Source organism: Rutidosis leptorrhynchoides, chromosome 1 (assembly GCF_046630445.1).
Source record: "Rutidosis leptorrhynchoides isolate AG116_Rl617_1_P2 chromosome 1, CSIRO_AGI_Rlap_v1, whole genome shotgun sequence".
Lineage (NCBI taxonomy): Eukaryota > Viridiplantae > Streptophyta > Magnoliopsida > Asterales > Asteraceae > Rutidosis > Rutidosis leptorrhynchoides.
In genome coordinates, this window is record NC_092333.1 from 243,754,934 (window position 1) to 243,781,437 (window position 26,504).

The window sequence follows — 26,504 nt, forward strand, 5'->3', positions numbered from 1 at the left end:
CCTCGTTCAGTTTCATCAACAATTCTACTCGTATGCACCCGTATTCGTACTCGTACAATACACAGCTTTTACATGTATGTACTATTAGTATATACACTCCAATGATCAGCTCTTAGCAGCCCATGTGAGTCACCTAACACATGTGAGAACCATCATTTGGCAACTAGCATGAAATATCTCATAAAATTACAAAAATATGAGTAATCATTCATGACTTATTTACATGAAAACAAAATTACATATCCTTTATATCTAATCCATACACCAACGACCAAAAACACCTACAAACACTTTAATTCTTTAATTTTATTCATCTAATTGATCTCTCTCAAGTTCTATCTTCAAGTTCTAAGTGTTCTTCATAAATTCTAAAAGTTCTAGTTTCATAAAATCAAGAATACTTCCAAGATTGCAAGTTTACTTCCAAGTTTTCTAAATCCATTCAAAGTAATCATCCAAGATCAAGAAACCTTTGTTACTTACAGTAGGTTATCTTTCTAATACAAGGTAATAATCATATTCAAAATTTAATTCAATTTCTATAACTATAACAATCTTATTTCGAGTGGAAATCTTACTTGAAATTGTTTTCGTGTCATGATTCTGCTTCAAGAACTTTCAAGCCATCCAAGGATCCTTTGAAGCTAGATCTATTTTCCTCATTTCCAGTAGGTTTATCCAAGGAACTTTAGGTAGCAATGATGTTCATAACATCATTCGATTCATACATATAAAGCTATCTTATTCGAAGGTTTAAACTTGTAATCACTAGAACATAGTTTAGTTAATTCTAAACTTGTTCGTAAATAAAAGTTAATCCTTCTAACTTGACTTTTAAAATCAACTAAACACATATTCTATATCTATATTATATGCTAACTTAATGATTTAAAACCTGGAAACACGAAAAACACCGTAAAACTAGATTTACGCCGTCGTAGTAACACCGCGGGCTGTTTTGGGTTAGTTAATTAAAAACTATGATAAACTTTGATTTAAAAGTTGTTATTCTGGGAAAATGATTTTTATTATGAACATGAAACTATATCCAAAAATTATGGTAAAACTCAAAGTGGAAGTATGTTTTCTAAAATGGTCATCTAGACGTCGTTCTTTCGACTGAAATGACTACCTTTACAAAAATGACTTGTAACTTATTTTTCCGACTATAAACCTATAATTTTTCTGTTTAGATTCATAAAATAGAGTTCAATATGAAACCATAGCAATTTGATTCACTCAAAACGGATTTAAAATGAAGAAGTTATGGGTAAAACAAGATTGGATAATTTTTCTCATTTTAGCTACGTAAAAATTGGTAACAAATCTATTCCAACCATAACTTAATCAACTTGTATTGTATATTATGTAATCTTGAGATACCATAGACACGTATACAATGTTTCGACCTATCATGTCGACACATCTATATATATTTCGGAACAACCATAGACACTCTATATGTGAATGTTGGAGTTAGCTATACAGGGTTGAGGTTGATTCCAAAATATATATAGTTTGAGTTGTGATCAATACTGAGATACGTATACACTGGGTCGTGGATTGATTCAAGATAATATTTATCAATTTATTTCTGTACATCTAACTGTGGACAACTAGTTGTAGATTACTAACGAGGACAGCTGACTTAATAAACTTAAAACATCAAAATATATTAAAAGTGTTGTAAATATATTTTGAACATACTTTGATATATATGTATATATTATTATAGGTTCGTGAATCAACCAGTGGCCAAGTCTTACTTCCCGACGAAGTAAAAATCTGTGAAAGTGAGTTATAGTCCCACTTTTAAAATCTAATATTTTTGGGATGAGAATACATGCAGGTTTTATAAATGATTTACAAAATAGACACAAGTACGTGAAACTACATTCTATGGTTGAATTATCGAAATCGAATATGCTCCTTTTTATTAAGTCTGGTAATCTAAGAATTAGGGAACAGACACCCTAATTGACGCGAATCCTAAAGATAGATCTATTGGGCCTAACAAACCCCATCCAAAGTACCGGATGCTTTAGTACTTCGAAATTTATATCATGTCCGAAAGAGGATCCCGGAATGATGGGAATATTCTTATATATGCATCTTGTTAATGTCGGTTACCAGGTGTTCACCATATGAATGATTTTTATCTCTATGTATGGGATGTGTATTGAAATATGAAATCTTGTGGTCTATTGTTACGATTTGATATATATAGGTTAAACCTATAACTCACCAACATTTTTGTTGACGTTTAAAGCATGTTTATTCTCAGGTGAATACTAAGAGCTTCCGCTGTTGCATACTAAAATAAGGACAAGATTTGGAGTCCATGTTTGTATGATATTGTGTAAAAACTGCATTCAAGAAACTGATTTCGATGTAACATATTTGTATTGTAAACCATTATGTAATGGTCGTGTGTAAACAGGATATTTTAGATTATCATTATTTAATAATCTACGTAAAGCTTTTTAAACCTTTATTTATGAAATAAAGGTTATGGTTTGTTTCAAAAATGAATGCAGTCTTTGAAAAACGTCTCATATAGAGGTCAAAACCTCGCAACGAAATCAATTAATATGGAACGTTTTTAATCAACAAGAACGGGACATTTCAGCGACCCCCAAAATAAAGCAAGTTTACCTTCCAAGATGAAAGACGTTTCTTAACTTTTTCAATAATACCTTCCCAACCGGCTTCACGAAGTAAGTTTTGACCAACCGGCAAGCCAAGAAATTTAAAAAGAAACGAACATGGAGAACATGCCATAATAGCAGCCATACAGCCAATTTCCGGAGCAGTAACACCAACACCATAAACCGAGGACTTGCTCAGATTGATCTTAAGCCCCGATACTGCGAAAAAACAACCCAACACCATGAGAAGATTACGGGCGTTATTGTCATTCCACTCTCCTACAAATAAGACATCGTCAGCAAATATACAACGAGAAATTCGAAGATTACTTTGAGGGCCACCAATATGCAGACCCGAATAAAGCGAAGCATTTGAAGCATCGCTAATCGCCGCTTGCAAACCTTCCATACCAATAATGAACAAAAAAGGAGATAAAGGGTCTCCTTGACGGAGACCACGACCAATCTGAAATTCAGAAGAGGGGCTTCCATTTAGAAGAAGCGACGCGTTCGAAGAGGTAAGGCAAGCCTTAATCCAACTGATCCATTTCAAATCAAAACCCATAAATCCCATCATAGAGAAAATGTAATCCCAGTGAATCGAGTCGAAAGCTTTATCAAAATCAACCTTGAAAAACATGGTTTTTTTCTTTTTTCGTTTGCACCAATCCACCACTTCATTAATAACTAAAGGGCCATCTAAAATTTGTCTACCTTTGACAAAAGCAGTTTGTTTCGGCAAAATAATAGAGTCAATAACCGAGGCCAATCTATTAGCTAAGATCTTAGAAAGAATCTTATATCGGATACCGATGAGACTAATCGGCCGGTAATCCTGAATATGTGTAGGACTCTCCTTTTTCGGGATCAGGGAAAAAAATGAAGAATTGCAACCTCTTGGAATTTTACACGAATCCTGAAAGTCTCGCACAAAATCAAGAACGTCTAACTTCAAAAGCTCCCAAAAATATTTAACGAATTTAAATGAGAACCCATCGGGACCGGGAGACTTGTCACTACCACATGACCAAACCGCAGATCTAATTTCATCCAAGGAAAAATCATTGATCAAACAAGCCACCTGAGACGAAGACAGATTTAATAAGTTGCTGCTTGGATTGATTATCGAAACCCTCTCCGCTTGTTTAAACTTGTTAACAAAAAAATCAAAGAAAATATCTTTAACTTCTGAAGGTTGGGTGATCCAATCTCCATTAGACATGATGCCCAGAATATGCAATTTTTTTCGTTTTCTATTGATAGCCTTATGGAAAAAAGAGCTGTTTTCGTCGCCCAAACAATTAAATAACTTTCGATTTTTCTGAACCAAGTTGGCTTGTTCAATTGATTCAAAACTTGCAAGCTCTTTTAGAATAGTAGACCTTTCTGAAGCTAAATTATCTGAAGAAGCATGCGAATCAATAGCCTGATCAATTGAAGCAAGACGAGCGTTCAAAAGATGTTTTTGAGAAAGAGCCTTGGACAGATAGTCTTTGTGCCACTTTTTCAAAGCATTTTTCACAAATTTCAACTTGTTCTTAAACCTTATTTGAGGAGAACAGTAAGGAGAAACAACACAATTATTCCACGCATTGATGACAACATCATCGAAACCGTTAAGCTTAAACCACGAGTCGAAGAGTTTGAAAGGAATCGGGCCATAGTCATGCGTTTCTTTCTTGAGGACAATAGGGCATTGGTCAGACCAAATGTTGGAAAGAATCGTTCCTGTCATAGATGGAAACAGGTCTAGAAAACCATCACTAGCCAAGTAACGATCAAGCTTAGCGCGTTGAGAGAAAGATTTATTGAATCGGGTAAACTCACGACCCCCAAGAGAGATATCAATGAGACTATTTGCGCAAATAAAACCATCAAAATCTGAGGCTTCCAAAGAATTAAAATGACACCCAAAACGTTCATGAGGAAACCGGACTGCATTAAAGTCACCCAAAATGATGTAATTGCCCTCATTAGCATTCATAAAATTAGTGAGATATTACCATAAACGTTTCTTTTTAATTCTCGATTGAGGGGCATAAACATTAATGATGTAACACCGCGCAGACAATCCAGAGAAAACGCCTTCAATAATTAAAACATTATCAAAAGACAAAACTCTACTACTTGTGAAAGCATTAGGATCCCACAAAGTGAGGATGCCTCCTGAGCGACCTGAAGCAGCCGACGAAGCAAAATGAAATTGAAAATTACCAAAAAGAGCTTTGATAGCTGCATAATTAGGAGTAATAAGCTATGTTTCCTGAATTCCTAAGACAGAAATATCATGATCAGAACATAGTTTACAAATCCACTTTTGTTTGAAACTAAGATTCACCCCTCCACCAATGTTAATGGTCATAAAATTCATTAAATCGTATTAAATCCGCCCATGCTAAGAACAACCTTTCTGAGATCATTCGAACAATTCTTGACATCATAACCCAATATTTCTCCAAACTTCTTCAATTTATCTTCAACCGAAAGGAGAGGCGAGTTGCAACTGGAGCTAACATGAGGAGTGAAGCCTGGTGGAATAGAAGGTGTAGGATCTACATTAGAGGAGTGTGTTTGTTTAGGCAAACTATTCACCTCCTCATCAATTTGAACCTCGTGCTTCTCTTTAGTTATTGCAACACTCTCTGGGATATGAGTACTCGAACCAATATTTTCAACCTGCTCCTCATTCTCGTTAGCCTTTTCAAAAACGGTTTCCGAAATCTCTTGTTCAGCTTCAGAGGACCTTGATGAGACCTATGTTGTAGATTTAGCACCTTCCTCATCAAAATCCTTTGACTCCACAGAAGAGTCGTCATCTTCTATGTCCAAAACATTAGCCATCCAGTTATTGACTTCCTTTACAAGGACCTTATATTGGAAATTTTTCACTGTGACAAGAATAGCATCATGTATGTAATCAAGTCATTTCGTTACAACATACACTTTCCCACAATCTACTTGATCTTTCGGTGAAAGGGAAAAAGCACGATATCCAAATACTTTCGCTACCTTTTTATATATTTACTCAGTCCAAGCACATGAAGGCAAACCAGTAATCTCCAAACAAACAGCACGTTCATTGATAACAAATAAGTCTTCATACCTTTTCCATTCTTCAACATAACTTAGAACAGTTTCATGTTTAGAAAAATCCTCGAGAACACTTTCATTTGGGAACACTACGTCGATCCATGAACCCCCCAGGTGATGAATATCTAAATTCAAAAACCCTTCAACATGCCAAATTCGATTCAAAAACGAGATCAATTCCGAGTTCTTCAATTTGACAAATATAAGAAGTGGAGCATCGTTGGGCATGATAAGATCAGAGTCAGGAATGAGAAGTGAAACGAGTTTTTGAGGTTTTGTATTAGAGGACTCACCATGTACCGTAGACGCATACGTCTTCTTAGGAAGCAGAGGAAAACTATTCAGGTTGTGAACCCTAGATGGATGCACCGGTATATGAGATTGATTCATGTTGGAGAAGGAATTGATTTTCACTGCCTCATCCCGACCAAACCTTGCAATCGATGCGTTTAAATGATAATTACCGATCCAAATCGAACAAAGACGTAGCACGAGTGAACGGGCTGAATCAACAATAAGAAAACGAACAAACGCAAAACGGCAGCCTTGTTTAGATAGCTTGCGTGCAATATATACATCCATCACAGTTCCATGTTCTTTACACAAATTTCGGAGGTCATTAATCCCAAAAGCAGGTGGAAAGTTACAAACATAGATCGTCGTAGCAACCTTAGCAGCATCAATATGATCGGAACGCAGGGGCATGATGGCGTTTGAACCCGCCGTGGAAGAAAACGGAGGATGGAAAGGGATCCCCTGTACGATCTAGTGTGAACGCACAGACGAGAGAGAGAGAGTTTTTTTTTTTTTTTTTTTTTTTTGTAATAATATCACGTGGTTGTTTATAGATAAATTTTGGTTTAGTTTGTTTCTTCGGCAGTGGCATTCAGTTATTGGGTTCACCGTTTAAGGATGTTTATTTTGCGCTTCAAGTAAGACTGCGATTGTGTCGCTTATGTAGTTTGAGTGATTCATTTGATAGAGTCCGGTGTGGTATGTGATGAATTTTGTTGTAGGGATTCGGTACAGCTCAGTTGGATTTTGATTCTTCGATTGTTTTGAGAATCGTGGATCTTGGTTGGTATTGGGGGTTCTTCGATGGAAGTGTATTAAGTGTGGGATCTTAATGGACAAACATAGTTTTGTTAGGTGCTTCAATGGTCCGAGTTTATTTATTTAATTAAACTGCAGTTTTGTATTTATGCAATGTATGTTGTAATGTATTTGTCCAATGAGTTGGTAGATTTTTAGGTTTAGATTAATAATTATGTTAAGACAAAATTGCTGAATGGTCCATGTGATTTGTAGCAAAATGCTGATTTTGTCCCTATGCTTTTTTTATGGATTTGGTCCAGTGGTTTGCCAATGTTGCTGATTTAGTCCCTATTTCCGACGGCCGTCAAAAATTCCGTTAACTCCAGTCATGTGCCAGACATGTGAGGGTATTTTCGTCTATTTCTTTCCCTTATTAAGAATATTTCTGAAATCGTCCGTGTGGTTTGTAACAAAATTGCTGAAATCATCCCTATGGTTTTTAACACAATTACTGAAATATTTATCCCCAAAAATTATCTTCCTTACCTTCATCTTTATCCCCAAAAAAATATGAACAAACCCGAATTTATTTTCATTTTCTTCAAACACTTTAATTAACATGGTAATTTTAAACCCACTAAAAGTAAAACCAAATCCACTATGCTTAACAAGTAAAATTAAAATTAAATCCACTAGCAATTAAGACCCGAATCGAGTGCAAATCGTTCCTATAGTAGCGATTAAGAGTACTTCATGAAGATTCGGATCCAAAAACATCACTCAATCTCAAATCTAGTGATGAACAATACGAAGAACTCATGAACTTGAAAAATTCAAACTCGATTTCTAGAGTGTTTCAGCTAAGGATTTCTACATGAACGTTGTAGAAAATTCATCCCTAAACACTCTACAATCATCAATTAATCCTGAATCAAAGCGAATCACAAAAATTAAATTGTTGACCGATGTATTTTGAAGTTTGACTTTCAGATTAGGACAAATTCGTAGAATCACAATGTGATTCGAATCATCACACAGCTGCATGAATTCATTATGAATCATAATCCGTCTCCGATCGCCACTGGTGGTGGTTGCGATGATTTTGACGATGATCGTTGTTGATTTCTGAGTAAAGACATTGATAGTATATATAGAGGGATGATTTTAGCAATTTTGCTATAAATCACAAGGACTATTTCAGCAATTTTGTTACAAATCACAGGGAGATTTTAGCAATATTGTCAATAAAGGAAAGAAATAAACGAAAATATCCTCACATGTCTGGCACATGACTGGAGTTAACGCATTTTTTGACGGCCGTCGGAAATAGAGACTAAATCAGCAATATTGACAAACCACTAAGACCAAATCCATCAAAAAAGCATAGGGACGAAATCAACATTTTGCTACAAACAGAGGGACTATTTCATCAATTTGGTGTTATGTTAAATGTTAATGGTAATGTTACTTTGACTGTAGCGTCATGTTAAACATGCATTGGGTCAATCAGTGCACTTTAAATCTTATCAATCAATGTTAATGTAAATAACGGTTTTTCGTACAAAAAAAAAATAACTTTAAATTTTTTTTTGCAACAACAAAAAAATAACGGTTTTTTTGTACAAAAAAAATAAAATAAAATAAAATAAAATAAAGGATTAGAGTCGGGTGTGGTTTAAGGAGGAAATAAAATTATTTAATAGGACAAATTATTGTTTTTGCGAAGAAAAAATGTAAGAGGCCAATATTATTATATATTTATTTTACATATCTCACAACAATTACAACTTAATTATTTATTTTAACCAGCTCGTTTTTTAAGTCTGCGGTGTTTAGTGGGTTCCCGTTAAATTTTAATAAAGGTAATAGTTTGTATTTTTGTTTCTCATTCCTAAATACCATTGTACAGATATAGGGCCTTGTAAACTTTCCGTGATATCAATAAAAACTTACTTGCTTTAAAAAAAAAATAATTAAGTTATATTTTAACTCGAGAGAATCAAAATCCATAGATAAAACAGTACGAAGTAAACGGATAATTATTTTTTCTGTTTCGAGTATTTGAGGAGGATGAGTAATGTTCGTAGCGGTCGTAATTGGCGAGTCTACATACAATTGTATGGGGTCATAGGACCCCACTACTTTTAAAATAATTTATACAATGTATTTTTCAAATTGTGTAGGACTCCACTAAAATTAACTATAAGACTCTATATATTTTTATAATATATATTTATGGTTTTTTAAAGGTAAACAACCACTAAAGTATCCTTAAATTTTTATTTTATTTTTTTAATTTTTTTTTAAAAGCAAGAAATGTTATTGATAATAATGGTATGTGTAGTTACATGGACCTATATAATCTATACATTGGATAATCGAAGTAGCATGGAAACTAATAAAAAGAGGCTAGCCAAATAGAACTATTTGTTTCAAATGAGAAGAACCGAACTTGAAATCAAGCCGGAGGAAAGAGGATAACAGTGACGATCGAGCGCCAACAAAGTTACCCAACTGACACCCCGTTTAATCGCCCTTCATAAGAAATAAACAGAACTAATGGGCATCAATTAACCAATACCCATATGATGGTGGGGATCCGTAACATATGATGATGAGTTGATCAACCATTGGTGCCATTCGATCGTTTTCTTTTTTCTCGAGCGTTTAGATATCCAACAATAACTTTGGGATTGGATTTCGGATAGTATTGTTGCGGGATTCCAATCTTTTTTTTGAGAAAACTTTTAGGTTTCTATGTTTCCAAAGTGTATAGCACATGGTCCATTTGGTTGCTTGCCACAAATAAGCGCCAATATTATTACAAGTAAAAGATTGTTGGTTGATTATGGCGTCTTCGATATTAGAGATCATGGTGCTAGATTGGTTCCACCATTTTATTACAAGTGACCATATTAGTGTTGATGTTGGACAAAGTACCATGGCATGATTAGTTGTTTCAGGGTCCATGTTGCAAAGTGGACAAAGGAGAGTGTCCAGATCGATGCCCCTTTTGTCTAATTCAACTCTTACCGGGATTCTCTTTTGGACAACTCTCCAAGCGAAGATGCTAACCTTTTGTGGAATGAATTTGTTGCGTTTGATCACAATATTTGTTGCGTGATTGCCGAGTTTTAGATTATTGATTATTTGAGCTAAGGATTTAGTAGTGTAGATTCCGGTTGGATCAAGTGCATACTTCCAAGCATCAGGTTTCTCGGACAATTTGATGGAAGATATGATGTTATTTATTTCGGTAAGTTCATTTAGAGCCCTTCCGCTAGGTGGTCGACTCCAAGACCAATTGCCATAAGACGATATGCCATTGTACGAGATACGATCCGCGACGTAAGCTTCTTTATTAGATTCAAGCATGTAAAGTCTATGGAATAGAGTGCAAAAGCGTTCAGATCCACACCAGATGTCGTTCCAAAATTTTATATATTCACCATTTTCAAGTTGTTTGGATATAGATGTGGAGAACGAAGTTCCTGTATCGTCCGCGATTGTACATGCTTTAATAATCTCTTTCCAAACAGTTCGACCTGAAATCTTCTTACAAGAAATGTTAGTATCCAACCCGCCCCCCGCCCCATAAATACTTGTGATAATTTTAACCCAAAGAGCGTTCTTTTCATTTTTGAAACGCCACCACCATTTGCATAGTAGTGATATATTCTTGCTAAAAAGGGAGCGCACGTTTAAACCACATTTGTCTTAAGGAAGTAATATTTGATCCCATTTAATCCAATTAATTTTATTTTCCATTATGGATCCGCCCCAAAAAATTTCGTCTTTTAGATTCGAGTGCGTTAAGGATTGTGGATGGTGCATGAAACAGGGAAAAATAGTAGAGGGGAATGCTACTTAGGATAGATTTAATGAGTGTTAAACGAACGCCAAAGGAAATAGATTTTGCTTTCCAATCGGAGAGCCTTTTGTCGAATTTCTCGACAATCGGCTGCCAAGAGGAAGCGTGAGATGTAGGAACCCCGATGGGTAGTCCAAGGTATGTGAAAGGGGAGGTGCCCGTAGAACAGTTGATATATTTGGCCATTTGTTCAGTTTCAATCTTAGGAACACCGATTCCATAGAGTTTACTTTTTTAAAATTGACTTTGAGACCCGAAATTTTTTCGAAACATTTAAGGAGTTTAGAAATATATTTAGCGTTCCTTTTACTCCACTCGCCAAAGAAAATTGTATCATCTGCGTATTGAAGGTGAGTGATTGTGATATTGTCACTACCGACCTTTATGCTGCGAAGATGTCCGTTTGCTAATGCACGTTTAGTAAGAATGTTTAGACCTTCGGCGACAATTATGAATAGAAAAGGAGTGATAGGATCTCCCTGTCGGATACCTCTTTCAGGTGTAAATTCCTATGTGGGAGAAATGTCCCGTTCATATCAATTATAAACGTTTCATATTAATTGATTTCCTTGCGAGGTATTGACCTCTATATGAGACGTTTTTCAAAGACTGCATTCGTTTTTAAAACAAACCATAAACTTTATTTTAGGTTAAAGGTTTTAAAATCATAACGTAGATTATCCAGTAATGATAATCTAAAAGATAACATTTTTCACACGACCATTACATAATGGTTTACAATAATATTACACATCGATTTAAATCTCCGAGTGCAGTTTTTAAACAATATATTACAAGCATGCTAACTCCAATTCTTGTCCTTAATTAGCATGCAACAGCGGAAGCTCTTAATAATCACCTGAGAATTAACATGCTTAAAAACGTCAACAAAAATGTTGGTGAGTTATAGGTTTAACCTATATATATCAAATTGTAATAATAGACCACAAGATTTCATTTTTCATAAACATCCATCTCATATCAGGCATTTCGCATAAACTGCATAGAGATAAAAATCATTCATATGGTAAACACCTAGTAATCGACATTAACAGAACTCGTCTAGAATATCCCCATCATTCCGGGACTCTCATCGGACATGATAAAATCGAAGTACTAAAGCATCCGTAACCCGGATGGGGTTTGTTATGCCCAATAGATCTATCTTTAGGATTCGCGTCAATTAGGATTTCTGTTCCCTAATTCTTAGATTACCAGACTAAAAAGGGTGATATTCGGTAATAATAATTCAACCATAGAATGTAGTTTAGCATACTTGTGTCTATTTTGTAAAATATTTATAAAACTGCATGTATTCTCATCCCAAAATATTAGATTTTAAAAGTGGGACTATAACTCACTTTCACATATTCTTAATTCGTTGAGAATTAGACTTGGCCACTGATCGATTCACGAACCTATAACAAATATATACATATATATCAAAGTATGATCGAAATATATTCACAATATGTTTTATTACGTTTTAACGATTTAAGTTTGTTAAGTTAGCAGTCCAACGTTAGTAATCTACAACTAGTTGTCCACAGTTAGATGTACAGAATTAAATCAATATATATTATCTCGAATCAATCTACGACCCAGTGTATACAAGTCTCAGGTTAGATCACAACTCAAAGTATATATATTATTTTGGAATCAACCTCAACCCTGTATAGCTAACTCGAACATTACTGCATATAGAGTGTCTATGGTTGTTCCCAAATAATATATATAGATGGGTCGATATGATATGTCAAAACATTGTATACGTGTCTATGGTATCCCAAAATTACATAATATATGTTAGAATACATGTATAATACAATATAAGTTAGTTAAGTTATGATTTGTATAGATTTGTTACAAATTTCACGTAGCTACAACAAGTAAAAAAATCCAATTTTGTTTTACCCATAACTTCTTCGTTTTAAATCCGTTTTGAGTGATTCAAGTTGCCATGGTTTCATATTGAACTGAAATTTATGAATCTAAACAGAAAAAGTATAAGTTTATAGTCATAAATATAAGTTACAAGTCATTTTTGTAAGAGGTAGTCATTTCAGGTGAAAGAACGACGTCTTGATGACCATTTTGAAAAACATACTTTCACTTTGAGTTTAACCATGATTTTTGGATATAGTTTCATGTTCATAAGAAAAATCATTTTTCCAGAATAACAACTTTTAAATCAAAGTTTATCATAGTTTTTAATTATCTAACCCAAAACAGCCCCTGGTTTTACTACGACGGCGTATGTCCGGTTTTACGGTGTTATTCGTGTTTCCAGGTTTTAAATCATTAAGTTAGCATATCATATAGATATAGAACATGTGTTTAGTTGATTTTAAAAGTCAAGTTATAAGGATTAACTTTGTTTGCGAACAAGTTTAGAATTAACTAAACTATGTTCTAGTGATTACAAGTTATAATCTTCGAATAAGATAGTTTTATATATATGAATCGAATGATGTTACAAACATTATTACTACCCCAAGTTTAGTAGGTAAACCTACTAGAAGTGACAAGAAATGATCTAGCTTCAAAGGATCTTGGATGGCTTGAAAGTTCTTGAAGTAGAATCATGACACGAAAACAAGTTCAAGTAAGATTTCTACTCGAATTAAGATTGTTATAGTTATAGAAATTGAATCAAAGTTGAATATGAATTATACCTTCAATTAGAATGATAACCTACTGTAAATAATAGAGGTTTCTTGATCTTAGATGATTACTTGGAATGGATTAGAAAGCTTGGAAGCAAACTTTTAAACTTTAAAGTGTTTATGAAGTGTTCTTGAGTAGCTGTTTTGTATGTTGATCTAGGTTAACTAGATTGAGCTAGATTGAGCTAGATTATGAAGAAAATGATGAAGAACACTTAGAATAATAAGAGAGGAATTGAGAAAGAGTAATTTGATGCATAAAAGTTGGAATGAAAATGTGTTTATGGTTGGTGAAGAAAAATGTGATCCTACCCTTGAATATAAGGTTCCATTAGTTTGTATTTTTGTTAGATATTTCATGCTAGTTGTCAAATGATGGTTCCCACATGTTTAGGTGACTCATTAAGGCTGCTAAGAGCTAATCATTGAAGTGTATATACCAATAGTATATACATTTAGAAGTTGTGTATTGTACGAGTATGAATACGAATTGAATACGAGTAAATAGTGTTTACTGTAGCAATAGTATTTTACTGTAGCAAATAGTTTTTCTTGTAGCGAATAGTATTTTACTGTAGCAAATAGTATTTTACTGCAGCAAAGCGAAAATTTACTGTAGCAAATAGTGTTTTACTATAGCAAATAGTGTTTTACTGTAGCAAATAGTGTTTTAGTTGTACATCTTTGATTTAATTGTATTTTTTCTTATATATATATGTAAAATAAAATGATTATATAATTATCACAAGTTATGATGTTCGTGAATTATCAAGCAAACGGGGTGGTCAATTGTCTACATAAACTCATTTCAATTAATTAAGTCTTAACAAGTTTGATTGCTTAACATGTTGGAAACATTTATTCATGTAAATATTAATCTTATATAATATATAATCATGGAAAAGTTCGGGTCACTACAGTACCTACCCGTTAAATAAATTTCGTCCTGAAATTTTAAGCAGTTGGAGGTGTTGACACATCTTCTGAAAATAAGTGCGGGTATTTCTTCTTCATTTGATCTTCACGCTCCCAGGTGAACTCGGGTCCTCTACGAGCATTCCATCGAACCTTAACGATTGGTATTTTGTTTTGCTTAAGTCCTTTAACCTCACGATCCATTATTTCGACTGGTTCTTCAATGAATTGAAGTTTTTCATTGATTTGAAATTCGTCTAAAGGAATAGTGAGATCTTCTTTGGCTAAGCATTTTTTCAGATTCGATACGTGAAAAGTATCATGTACACCGGCGAGTTGTTGAGGTAATTCAAGTCGGTAAGCTACTGGTCCGACACGATCTATAATTTTGAATGGTCCAATGTACCTTGGATTCAGTTTCCCCCGTTTACCAAATCGAATAACACCTTTCCAAGGTGATACCTTAAGCATGACCATATCACCAATTTCAATTTCTATATCTTTTCTTTTACTGTCCGCGTAGCTCTTTTGTCGACTTTGGGCGGTTTTCAACCGTTGTTGAATTTGAATAATTTTCTCAGTAGTTTCTTGGATAATTTCTGGACCCGTAATTTGTCTATCCCCCACTTCACTCCAACAAATCAGAGACCTACACTTTTTGCCATAAAGTGCCTTAAACGGCGCCATCTCAATACTCGAGTGTTAACTGTTGTTGTAGAAAAATTCTGCTAACGGTAGATGTCGATCCCAACTGTTTCTAAAATCAATAACACATGCTCGTAGCATGTCTTCAAGGGTCTGTATTTTTCTTTCACTTTGCCCATCAGTTTGTAGATGATAGGCAGTACTCATGTCTAGACGAGTCCCCAATGCTTGTTGTAACGTTTGCCAAAACCTTGAGACAAATCTGCCATCCCTATCAGAGATAATAGAGATTGGTATTCCATGTCTGGAGACAACTTCCTTCAAGTATAGTCGTGCTAACTTCTCCATTTTATCATCTTCTCTCATTGGCAGAAAGTGTGCTGACTTGGTGAGATGATCGACTATTACCCAAATAGTATCATAACCACTTGCAGTCCTTGGCAATTTAGTAATGAAATTCATGGTAATGTTTTCCCATTTCCATTCCGGGATTTCAGGTTGTTGAAGTAGACCTGATGGTTTTTGATTTTCAGCTTTGACCTTAGAACACGTCAAACATTCTCCTACGTATTTAGCAATATCAGCTTTCATACCCGGCCACTAAAAGTGTTTCTTGAGATCTTTGTACATCTTCTCCGCTCCGGGATGTATTGAATATCTGGTCTTATGTGCTTCCTTAAGTACCATTTCTCTCACATCTCCAAACTTTGGTACCCAAATTCTTTCAGCCCTATATCGAATTTCATCTTCCCGGATATTAAGATGTTTCTCCGATCCATTGGGTATTTCATTCTTCAAATTTCCTTCTTTTATAACTCTCTGCTGCGCCTCTTTTATTTGAGTAGTAAGGTTAGTACGAATAATTATATTCATAGTTTTTACCCGCATAGGTTCTCTATCCTTCCTACTCAAAGCGTCGGCTACCACATTCGCCTTCCCCGGGTGGTATCGAGTCTCAAAGTCATAATCGTTCAATAGTTCAATCCACCTACGTTGCCTAATGCTCAGCTGTTTTTGATGAAATATATGTTGGAGACTTTTGTGGTCGGTATATAAGATACTTTTGACCCCATATAAGTAATGTCTCCAAGTCTTTAATGCAAAAATAACCGCGCCTAATTCCAAATCATGTGTCGTATAATTCTGTTCGTGAATCTTCAATTGTCAGGACGCATAAGCAATTACTTTCGTTCGTTGCATTAATACACAACCAAGGCCTTGTTTTGAGGCGTCACAATATATCACAAAATCATCATTCCCTTCAGGCAATGACAATATAGGTGCCGTAGTTAACTTTTTCTTCAACAATTGAAATGCTTTCTCCTGCTCATCCTTCCATTCAAATTTCTTCCCTTTATGCGTTAATGCAGTCAAGGGTTTTGCTATTTTGGAAAAATCTTGGATGAACTTCTTTAGTAACCAGCCAATCCTAAAAATTGGCATATCTGCGTCAGAGTTTTCGGGGTTTCCCATTTCTCAACGGTTTCAATCTTTGCCGGATCAACTTGAATACCTTCTTTGCTCACTATGTGACCGAGGAATTGAACTTCTTTCAACCAAAATGCACACTTTGAAAATTTAGCATACAGTTTCTCATTCCTCAATAATTCTAGCACTTTTCTTAAATGTTTTTCGTGCCCTTGCTCATTCTTTGAGTAGATAAGGATGTCATCGATGAAAACAATAACAAATTTGTCAAGATATGGCCCACACACTCGATTCATGAGATCCATGAACACAGCTGGTGCGTTAGTCAATCCAAACAGCATAACCATAAGCTCATAATGAACGTAACACGTCCTAAAAGCAGTCTTTGGAATATCATCTTCATTCACCCGCATTTGATGATACCCGAAACGTAAATCGATCTTCGAATAAACCGACGAGCCTTGTAGTTGATCAAATAAGTCGTCGATTCTCGGTAGTGGATAACGATTTTTGATGTAAGTTTGTTCAACTCTTTGTAGTCGATACACAACCTGAATGTACCATCCTTCTTTTTGACAAATAAAACAGGAGCTCCCCACGGTGATGTACTTGGTCGAATGAAACCACGCTCTAAAAGTTCTTGTAATTGGCTTTGGAGTTCCTTCATTTCGCTGGGTGCGACTCTGTATGGCGCACGAGCTATCGGTGCAGCCCCGGGTACAAGATCTATTTGGAATTCAACGGATCGATATGGAGGTAGTCCCGGTAATTCTTTCGGAAATACATCGGGAAATTCTTTTGCAACGGGAACATCACTGATGTTCTTTTCTTCGGGTTTGACTTCCTCGATGTGTGCTAGAATGATATAGCAACATTTTCTTATTAGTTTTTGCGCCTTCAAACTACTAATAAGATTTAACTTCGCGTTGCTCTTTTCTCCATACACCATTAAAGGTTTTCCTTTTTCGCGTACAATGCAAATCGCATTTTTGTAACATACAACCTCTGCTCTCTCCTTTTTCAACCAGTCCATGCCAATTATCACATCAAAACTACCTAACTCTACTGGTATCAAATTAATCTTAAATGTTTTGCCAACCAGTTTAATTTCTCAGTTTTGACATATTTTATCCGCCGTAATAAAATTACTGTTTGCTAATTCGAGTAAAAACTTATTATCCAAAGGCGTTAATGGACAACTTAATTTGACACAAAAATCTCTATTCATATAGCTTCTATCCGCACCCGAATCAAATAAAACATAAGCAGGTTTATCGTCAATAAGAAACGTACCCGTAACAAGCTCCGGGTCTTCTTGTGCTTCTATCGCATTAATGTTGAAGACTCTTCCTCGTCCTTGACCATTTTTATTTTCCTGATTTGGGCACCTAGTTTTGTAGTGACCTTTCTTTCCGCATCCGAAATAAATAATGTTAGTATTTTCTGTTCCTTTATTCCCTGGTCCGTATACTTCACACTTTACCGCACTTTGCCCCATTCTATTACACTTGGTACATGTTATCGAACAATAAATCTCCGGATGGTACCCTTCACACCTTTTGCGCGGAATTTTCTGGTTTTTGTTTCCATTGTTGTTATTGAGATGGTTTTTGTTGCGATTGTTATTATTGTTGGGACGGTGGTTATAGTGGTTGTTGTTGTTAGGATTATTGTTGTTGCATTTGTTGTTGCGAAAATTGGTGCGATTGTAGTTGTGATTGTTGTGTTGATTGTTGAAGCGATAGTTACTGTTGTTGTGTTGGTGACTATTGTCACTGTTTTCTTCCCACTTCCTCTTGACTTGTTTCGTGTTGGCTTCTTCGGCCGTCTGCTCTTTAACTCTTCCCTCAATTTGATTTATGAGTTTATGAGCCATTCGACTTCCCTTTTGTATGGAGGCGGGCTCCTGTGAACTCACATCTTCTTGAATTCTTTCTGGTAACCCTTTTACAAATGCGTCGATCTTCTCTTCTTCATCTTCGAATGCTCCCGGACACAATAGGCACAATTCTGTGAATCGTCGTTCGTACGTGGTAATATCAAACCCTTGTGTTCGTAACCCTCTAAGCTCTACCTTGAGCTTATTGACCTCATTTCTGGGACGGTACCGCTCGTTCATTAAGTGTTTGAATGTTGACCACGGTAGTGCGTAAGCAGCACTTGTCCCACCTGCTCGAGATAGGTGTTCCAGCATGTTAACGCAGTACCTGTGAAAGGTATGCGTAGCGTACTTTACTTTGTCTTCTTCAGTGCACTTACTTATGGAAAACACCGATTCGACCTTCTCGGTCCACCATTTCAATCCGATTGAGCTAGATTGAGCTAGATTATGAAGAAAATGATGAAGAACACTTAGAACAATAAGAGAGGAATTGAGAGAGAGTAATTTGATGCATAAAAGTTGGAATGAAAATGTGTTTATGGTTGGTGAAGAAAAACGTGATCCTACCCTTGAATATAAGGTTCAATTAGTTTGTATTTTTGTTAGATATTTCATGCTAGTTGCCAAATGATGGTTCTCACATGTTTAGGTGACTCATTAAGGCTGCTAAGAGCTGATCATTGAAGTGTATATACCAATAGTATATTCATTTAGAAGATGCGTATTGTACGAGTACGAATACGGACTGAATACGAGTAAATAGGGTTTACTGTAGCAATAGGGGTACTGTAGCAAATAGTATTTTACTGTAGCAAATAGTATTTTACTGTAGCGAATAGTTTTTTACTGTAGCAAAGCGAAAATTTATTGTAGCAAATAGTGTTTTACTGTAGCAAATAGTCTTTTATTTGTACATCTTTGATTTAATTGTATTTCTTCTTATATACATCTATAAAATAAAATGATTATATAATTATCACAAGTTATGACATTCGTGAATCATCGGGCAAACGGGGTGGTCAATTGTCTACATAAACTCATTTCAATTAATCAAGTCTTAACAAGTTTGATTCCTTAACATGTTAGAAACATTTATTCATGTAAAATATTAATCTCATATAATATATAATCATGGAAAAGTTCGGGTCACTACAGTGGGGGAGCCATTGATGAGGACGGATATAGAGGACGACGAAAGGCATGCTCGAATGAAACTAATCCATTTGGAGCCAAAGCCCATATGGTTCATGGTGTCAAATAAAAAGTCCCATTCAATTCAATCAAATGCCTTTTCGAAGTCAACTTTAAATACAAGTCCTTTTTGTTTTTTACGTTTAAGTTCATCGATTATTTCGTTGGCAATAAGCACGCTATCGAGAATGTTTCTTCCTTTAAGGAATGCGGTTTGTTCACAACCAATGACTTTGTGGATAACTTTTGCGAGTCGATTAAATAAGATTTTGGTTAGAATTTTATAGTAGCTACCAATTAGACAAATTGGACGATATTCGTTTAGACTAATGGGGTTTGGTTTTTTAGGAATAAGAGTGAAAAAAATGAGGCATTACAACTTTTGGAAATTTCGGAATTGATCCAAAACCAATCGAGAGCGTTTATGAGTTCAGTTTTGATGAGGTCCCAGTGTTTTTTGAAGAATTTCATGTTGAAACCATCGGGACCCGGAGCTTTTGAATTTTCACAGTCGTTGAGAGAATCCCATATTTCTTTTTCATTAAAATTATATTCGAGAATGAGGTTTTCTTGAGGTGAGATGTATTCAAGGTGAGAGGCATTATCAAATGGACAATGATTTTTAAGGTTGTTGGTTTTAAAAATTGATTTAAAGTATATATATGCTTCATGTTTTATTATGTTAGGATCTTCGGCCCATGTGCCGTTAATTGAGATACCGTGAATATTATTTTTATTCACCCTTCTTTTGATAAAGTTATGGAAGTATTTGGAATTTTCATCACCTTCGAGAGCCCAATTAATACGTGACTTTTGTATTAGCATCTTCGTTTTCGTTTTTTCTTTTTCAATAAGGTGCATTTTTTCTTCGACCCATTTTAATCTTTCAGACTCAGTTATGGGCCTGTTTTCGGCTATTTCTTCCCATTCGTTAGTCGCTTTTAGGTGTTCGTGTATTTGGGAGTCGAGGTTGTCAAGTTGCGTGCTACGTTTTTTTAGTTCCATTTTGACGTTTTTTAGTTTATTACGAAAAATACAATCTGGACGATTTCCAATTACAGGAGTTGACCAAGCTGATTTTATTACCTTATCCGCATCTTTTAAGTCTAACCATGTATTGAAAACCCGAATGGGTTTTGGTCCCGAATCTACAAATGTGTTACGGAGAATTATAGGATAGTGATCAAAGAGGTCTCGATCAAAGGTTTTAGATGAGATGTTAGGACAGATTTTAAGGATGTCGTCAGAGATTAAAAATCTATGTAGTTTACTAAATTTCATTGTTTTTTCGCAGATTCTAGTAAATTTTTTCCCACCAAGGGGTAAGTCGATGAGGGCGGTATGGTTGATGAAATTGTTGAACATATCAGACCATATTTGGTTAAATTCGCAATTCGTACGTTCGGAAGCGTTCCGGACTTCATTAAAGTCCCCAAAAATTATGTATGGAATATTTATTGAGTTGATTAGTGAGGTTAATTCATTCCACATTCTTTGTTTTTTCGGGAGTGAGTGAGGACCATAAACATTGATAATAACAATCTCATAATCATAACCCGTCCATGATCCTTTAATTGCTAAAAAGAATTCACCTTCAATTGCTAGATCAAATGAAAAAGTATTACAATCCCAAATTAACAAGATCCCACCCGAGACACCAATGGAGTCTTTTTGGACGAATTTAAAATCAGAATTAATCCAAAATGATTCAATTATTTGATCCGAAGTTTGCCCGCATTTGGTTTCTTGTAACCCTAAAATTGTTGGTTTTTTTTTATTACAAATATGTTTAACCAACTTATTTTCCCAATTTGCCCAATACCGCGAATGTTAAGTGAAATCGTACACATAGAAAAAGCTTACAGAGATAACGAGAGGTCGAGGAGGGGTGATTAGCGATTGTCCCAATGAATGCCAATACTTTGGCCGAATTCGTTAGTGTCAATGATGTTGACCTTTGTGTTATCATTTGGTGCTTTGTATTGCCTTTGACCGAGGATGGTCCAATACCACTTGTGCTTTTAACTCGACTTCCAGTAACCGAAGATGTCTTATTGCGTTTCGGGAGTTGTTAAAACCTTAGTTTTTGACCGCTTCGTGCAAGGTGTTTGATATACATTATGTTCGATCTTGGTCTTTTACTTGGTGTGTTTTGGGTATTACAAGATGGGGGTGGGTTTGGGGGTTTAGATTTAAGAATGTCATCTTTGGTTGTTCTCTTAAAAGCACGTGTATTGTTTTTTGAGACTGAGCCAGTTATGTCACGCGTCTTGGTGATTGATTTTTTCTTTGCTTTTGCTTTACCAATGGACAACAAGGCGTCGAGATTAAACGGATCGGCCGAATGGGTAGAAGGTTGGTGTGCAAGCATGAAATGAATAGGTGATATAGGGTTAGTATTGGGGATAAAAGTATCGGTTGAAGGGTCAGTAACCTGTTTTGAGACGGGTGAAATAGGTTCATGGGTGGGTTTGGTTACAGTAGCAGGTTTAGAGGTTCGAATATTGGATGATGGGATGGCCTGTTGGGCCGGACTGCTGAGGTCTATGGGCTCAGGCTGAGTCGTGTTAAAAAGATCAATTGGATTGGTTTTAACGGGCCCGTTATTATGTGTGGATGTAGGGTTAGGGGAGTTAGCAGTTGAATGAGAGATATTAATGTTGCCATTAATTTTTTGTGAGTCGTTGAATTGTACAGTTTCAGGAGTGTTGAGAATGTTAGGGTAATCATCGATGTTTGGTTGGTAATTTACGGTTCCCATACGTTTGGAAGAACGAGAAGGTGATAGGTTTCCGTTTGAGTTATAGCCGGAATTTTCAACGGAGATATTTTCAGGTGAGTTTTCTGTTTGTTTCAAAAATTCATCAAGCATGAAGGGGTTGTTATTTTTTGGCATGTTGCCTTCAATTAGTTATTCACCGTCCATGTGTGATTCTTCATCGGAGATGGTGTCATCAATTAAGGACTCATCTTCCCAATTTGAAGATGTCTCATCATTAAGATTAAACATGGAAAAGTTGGGTACTTCTTTGATGTAAACATTGGTAAGTTTAGAATCATCGTGGGAAATGATGGCTTGTGTATTGATCGGGTTGAAGGAATTGGTTTTAATTATAACCGAACCATGAGATAAATCTTGATTGTCATCTTCGGTTATAGAGCAATTGAAGGTTTCAATAACATCACCCCACTGACCCGCAATGTCCCTAAAGGTTTTCTCAAGCCAACATGTGATCGGAACTCCAAAAATATCTAAGTAAACAAGACGACCTGAAGTGACATATTCGGCAGGATCCCATGGGTTGATGTCGTCCAACTAATTCCAAAGCAGGTGTTTCATTTTATTAAGCATTTCAAGAGCAGCTCTTTTATCATCATAAATTAACATAAGGTCATGACCACCTAGATACTTGATTGAGAAGCCATTAAGGTTTTCACTGTGACAAATTTCATGAAAAAACTCTAGATATTCTAAGTCACGAACTTTGCCAATCACAGCATGACCCAACAAATCAGTAAGTACATCATCATTGTTAACCTTAATCACAGGGAATGAATCAGAAATGGAAGGAGTCGAATTACCAGGGGATTTGTTTGAAATAACATCGGTAAAGCGTCGTTCATCAGTTAACTTGTTTAGATTTAGTCTGGTGGGAGAGTTAACCTTTGTTTTAGGCGGAAGACTGTTATGCTGATCATTATTGATATCCCGGTCCCAAGCTTTGTACACCTTGAGGAGCGATTCACCAGCAACAATTAGACTAAGCCTTTTAGCCATAGAATCTTTGTGGTAGTCAGGAACATCAAGAAACCTAGCGAAGCCAAAACATTTGCCACTTTTTAGAGTTTTCTTGGGGATATAAACTTCAGCGATTTCGCCATATTTTTTGAAGATATCCCAGAAATCAATCGAGGACCAATTATTAGGAAAATTGTGAAACATATAAGATGTAATGCGTTTAGGGTCGATAGGGTCAACAGGTGTTTTAGGGATGGGATTACCGAATTTTTTGATGAGATTAATTGAATTCTCGCGTTGCTTGAATTTATTGTAGATGTGATGAGATGCAGAGTTGAAATTGGTAGTATTAGGGTTATGTTTATTGGGAGGTTGATGATGTTTGTGGATGGAAGTTGAATCAGTGGAGCATAGATCAAATTGGGGGTTTGTTTTTTGAGGTGATTTGCGGTTTCAATCCACCTCGATCCATTTTCCTTCGTTAATTGGACGGTATCTGATGTGACGGTTGGAGGTGTTACCGATTACAGGGGTAGATCGTCGATTTATGGGTGGTTGTGGTGTAAAAGGAGATGTGGGGATGTGGTACATGATTAAGAATAGGAAAACAAAAAGATGAAGCAAATTAGAATAACAATTAGAGAAGAGATCAATGAAGAAGATTGCCGGAAGTTTGCCGGAAATCAGAGATTTGGAGAGAAGAAGAGAGCCTGTTCATATTCGTATATCATAAATATGTATCCTTAAAATGTAAACTTGAGACCCTATTGAATTTTCATCCTGAATTCGCCACTGACGGTCGTACATTCTTAAATAGTTTTACAAACGTAAGGACGATAAGTATTTAAATGATTATAACATGTTTTTTATCTTATTTTTGTGTGATAATCAAAGATGTACGTGATTGTGGGAAAATGTGACAACGGTTATGTCATGTAGCAGATATTATATTTCACATGAATGTGAAAGTATCCAAAATAAATGTTTCAAATTGTCTTCTAGAAGAATAACTGTATCATTTATACTTAAATAAGTATCTTATTATATTATACGAAGTAATTAAGAATCATAAAAATGCTTTTTACTAACACCTGGCTAGTTAATTTATCTATAACACATCAACAAAGTTATTATTTTAAACTAACAGGATTTAAAATCCACTTTTTTAAATCGATAAGTGATCATATGTGTGGTTGCACATATGTAAATGTGCTTGTGAAACACCGACAGTAAAGGCACATATATGATTCAGAGTATGCGGATGTGTATAAGACGTCATGTATTGATTTGTGAACACTTTAAATAAGAGTGTGGTAAATAAGAGTGTGGTAACCTCATTTAGGGGTTGGATTATGTCACGAGTAATAGTCATTATAGATTAACGGTGTGAATTATACTTTATGAAAGTTTTGATTGAGTGATCACATGGATTTTATGACTGGAATATTGTGATTATCATTTTGAGATGATAATCTCAAAATGAAAATCATAATGTCCTTAAAACTTAACAACAATCTCAACATTTTTTGAATTCAAATTTATCTTGAATAAGAGTGTGGTAACCTCATTTAGGGGTTGGATTTCGTCACGAGTAATAGTCATTATAGATTAACGGTGTGAATTATACTTTATGAAAGTTTTGATTGAGTGATCACATGGATGTTTATGACTGGAATATTGTGATTATGCATTTTGAGATGATAATCTCAAAATGAAAATCATAATGTCCTTAAAACTTAACAACAATCTCAACATTTTTTGAATTCAAATTTATCTTGAATATCTATGGTTTGAAATAGGTTCGATCATTTGGCTTCATCCGTGAGACCGATTAAGAGTTACCTACCAAGTAGTGAAAAAATATGTAACTAATGTTTGGAAGAAGTTAGGGTTCGAGAAACTCATGATGAACTCGAAACAATTCTTTTTCTTCAAGTTCAAATCTGAAACTAGTTTACAAGGAGTTCTGGAATCTGGTCCACATATCATTCGTTGCTAGAGCGTTGGTTGAAGTTTCTTTCAAATAAGAATTGAAGGAGACGGTTAAGATGGTCATTCATAGCATTGATGGTAGTAGTAAAACTATTTGCCCGCTAAAATTTGAATTTGAATGGAAACCTCTTACGCGCTCGGATCCGACCGTATTTTTCTCCAGAAATGGATTAATGGATGGTGGATGTTGGGGTAAACTAGAAGGTCTCTTGGGTTTCACTCGCGACGGTCGGTCCCGTTGTGTCTCTCTGGTCCTTTGAAGAGCTGGGCATTTCACCTTTTCAGAGAGCGAGACCCGTCGCACAAGTACATCAGAGGTATTAATATTTACAAGAGCTAGTCTTGGGCTTGTACTCACAATTATCTAATGAGTAAATAGCGTAAGTATAACACAGGGTTGTCACTCAAACAGTTTGGACGAGAATTACAAGGATTGTATATTAGATTTAAGTTAATGTCTTATTATATTTCCGTGAGTACTTTTCTAGTTTTATGATTATAACATAGATGTTTGATATTTTTCAGTTTTATAACTGATGTGCGTAGAGGTGTATACAAAATAGTTATATTTTTACTACGAAAAACTATTAAATACGATACAATTTTACACAAGTTATTTATTTATTTATATAGTGGATATACCTAAACCTTGCTACAACACTTATAGGCAGTGCACCTAATCGTACAGTAGTGTAGTTTTTAGTAAGTCCGGTTCGTTCCACAGGGAGAATTAGCCAAGTCTAACGCTATATTAGTTTTAACTTATAATTATAAAAATACAAATATATATATAAGTAGTATTATTATTATAAAAAGGGGGTTTTTACCGTTTAATGACCGGTTTGTCGATTTTAAAACTTTAGTCGCAGTTAAAACCTAATGTAAAATATTAAAAATAAGACTTAAATTAAAGCGTAAAGTAAATAACAATAATTAAAATGCGATAAATAAAATAACGGTAAATAAAATTGCGATAATTAAAAAGTACGATAATTAAAATGACAATAAATTGAAGTGCGATAATTAAAAGTGCAATTAAATATGAAATAAAGGAATTATTCTTATTTAAACTTCCGTAATCATGATATTTGACGTGTTGATTTTAGTTTATTACTATGGGTTAATTGTTCTTTGTCCTGGATTATTCAATATATCCATACGGATTTGTCCATAATAGTCCATCAGTCATAGTCATAAAATGCGGAAGTCTTCGTCAAATTATTCTTATTCCCGAAGTCAAATATTCCAACTAATTGGGGATTCGAATTGTAACAAGGTCTTAATACTTTGTTTAATGAATACACCAGGTTATCGACTGCGTGTAAACCAAGGTTTTACTACTTTGTTAACAATTACACCAATTACCCTTGAATGTAATCCACCCCTGTTTCAACAAGTCTAT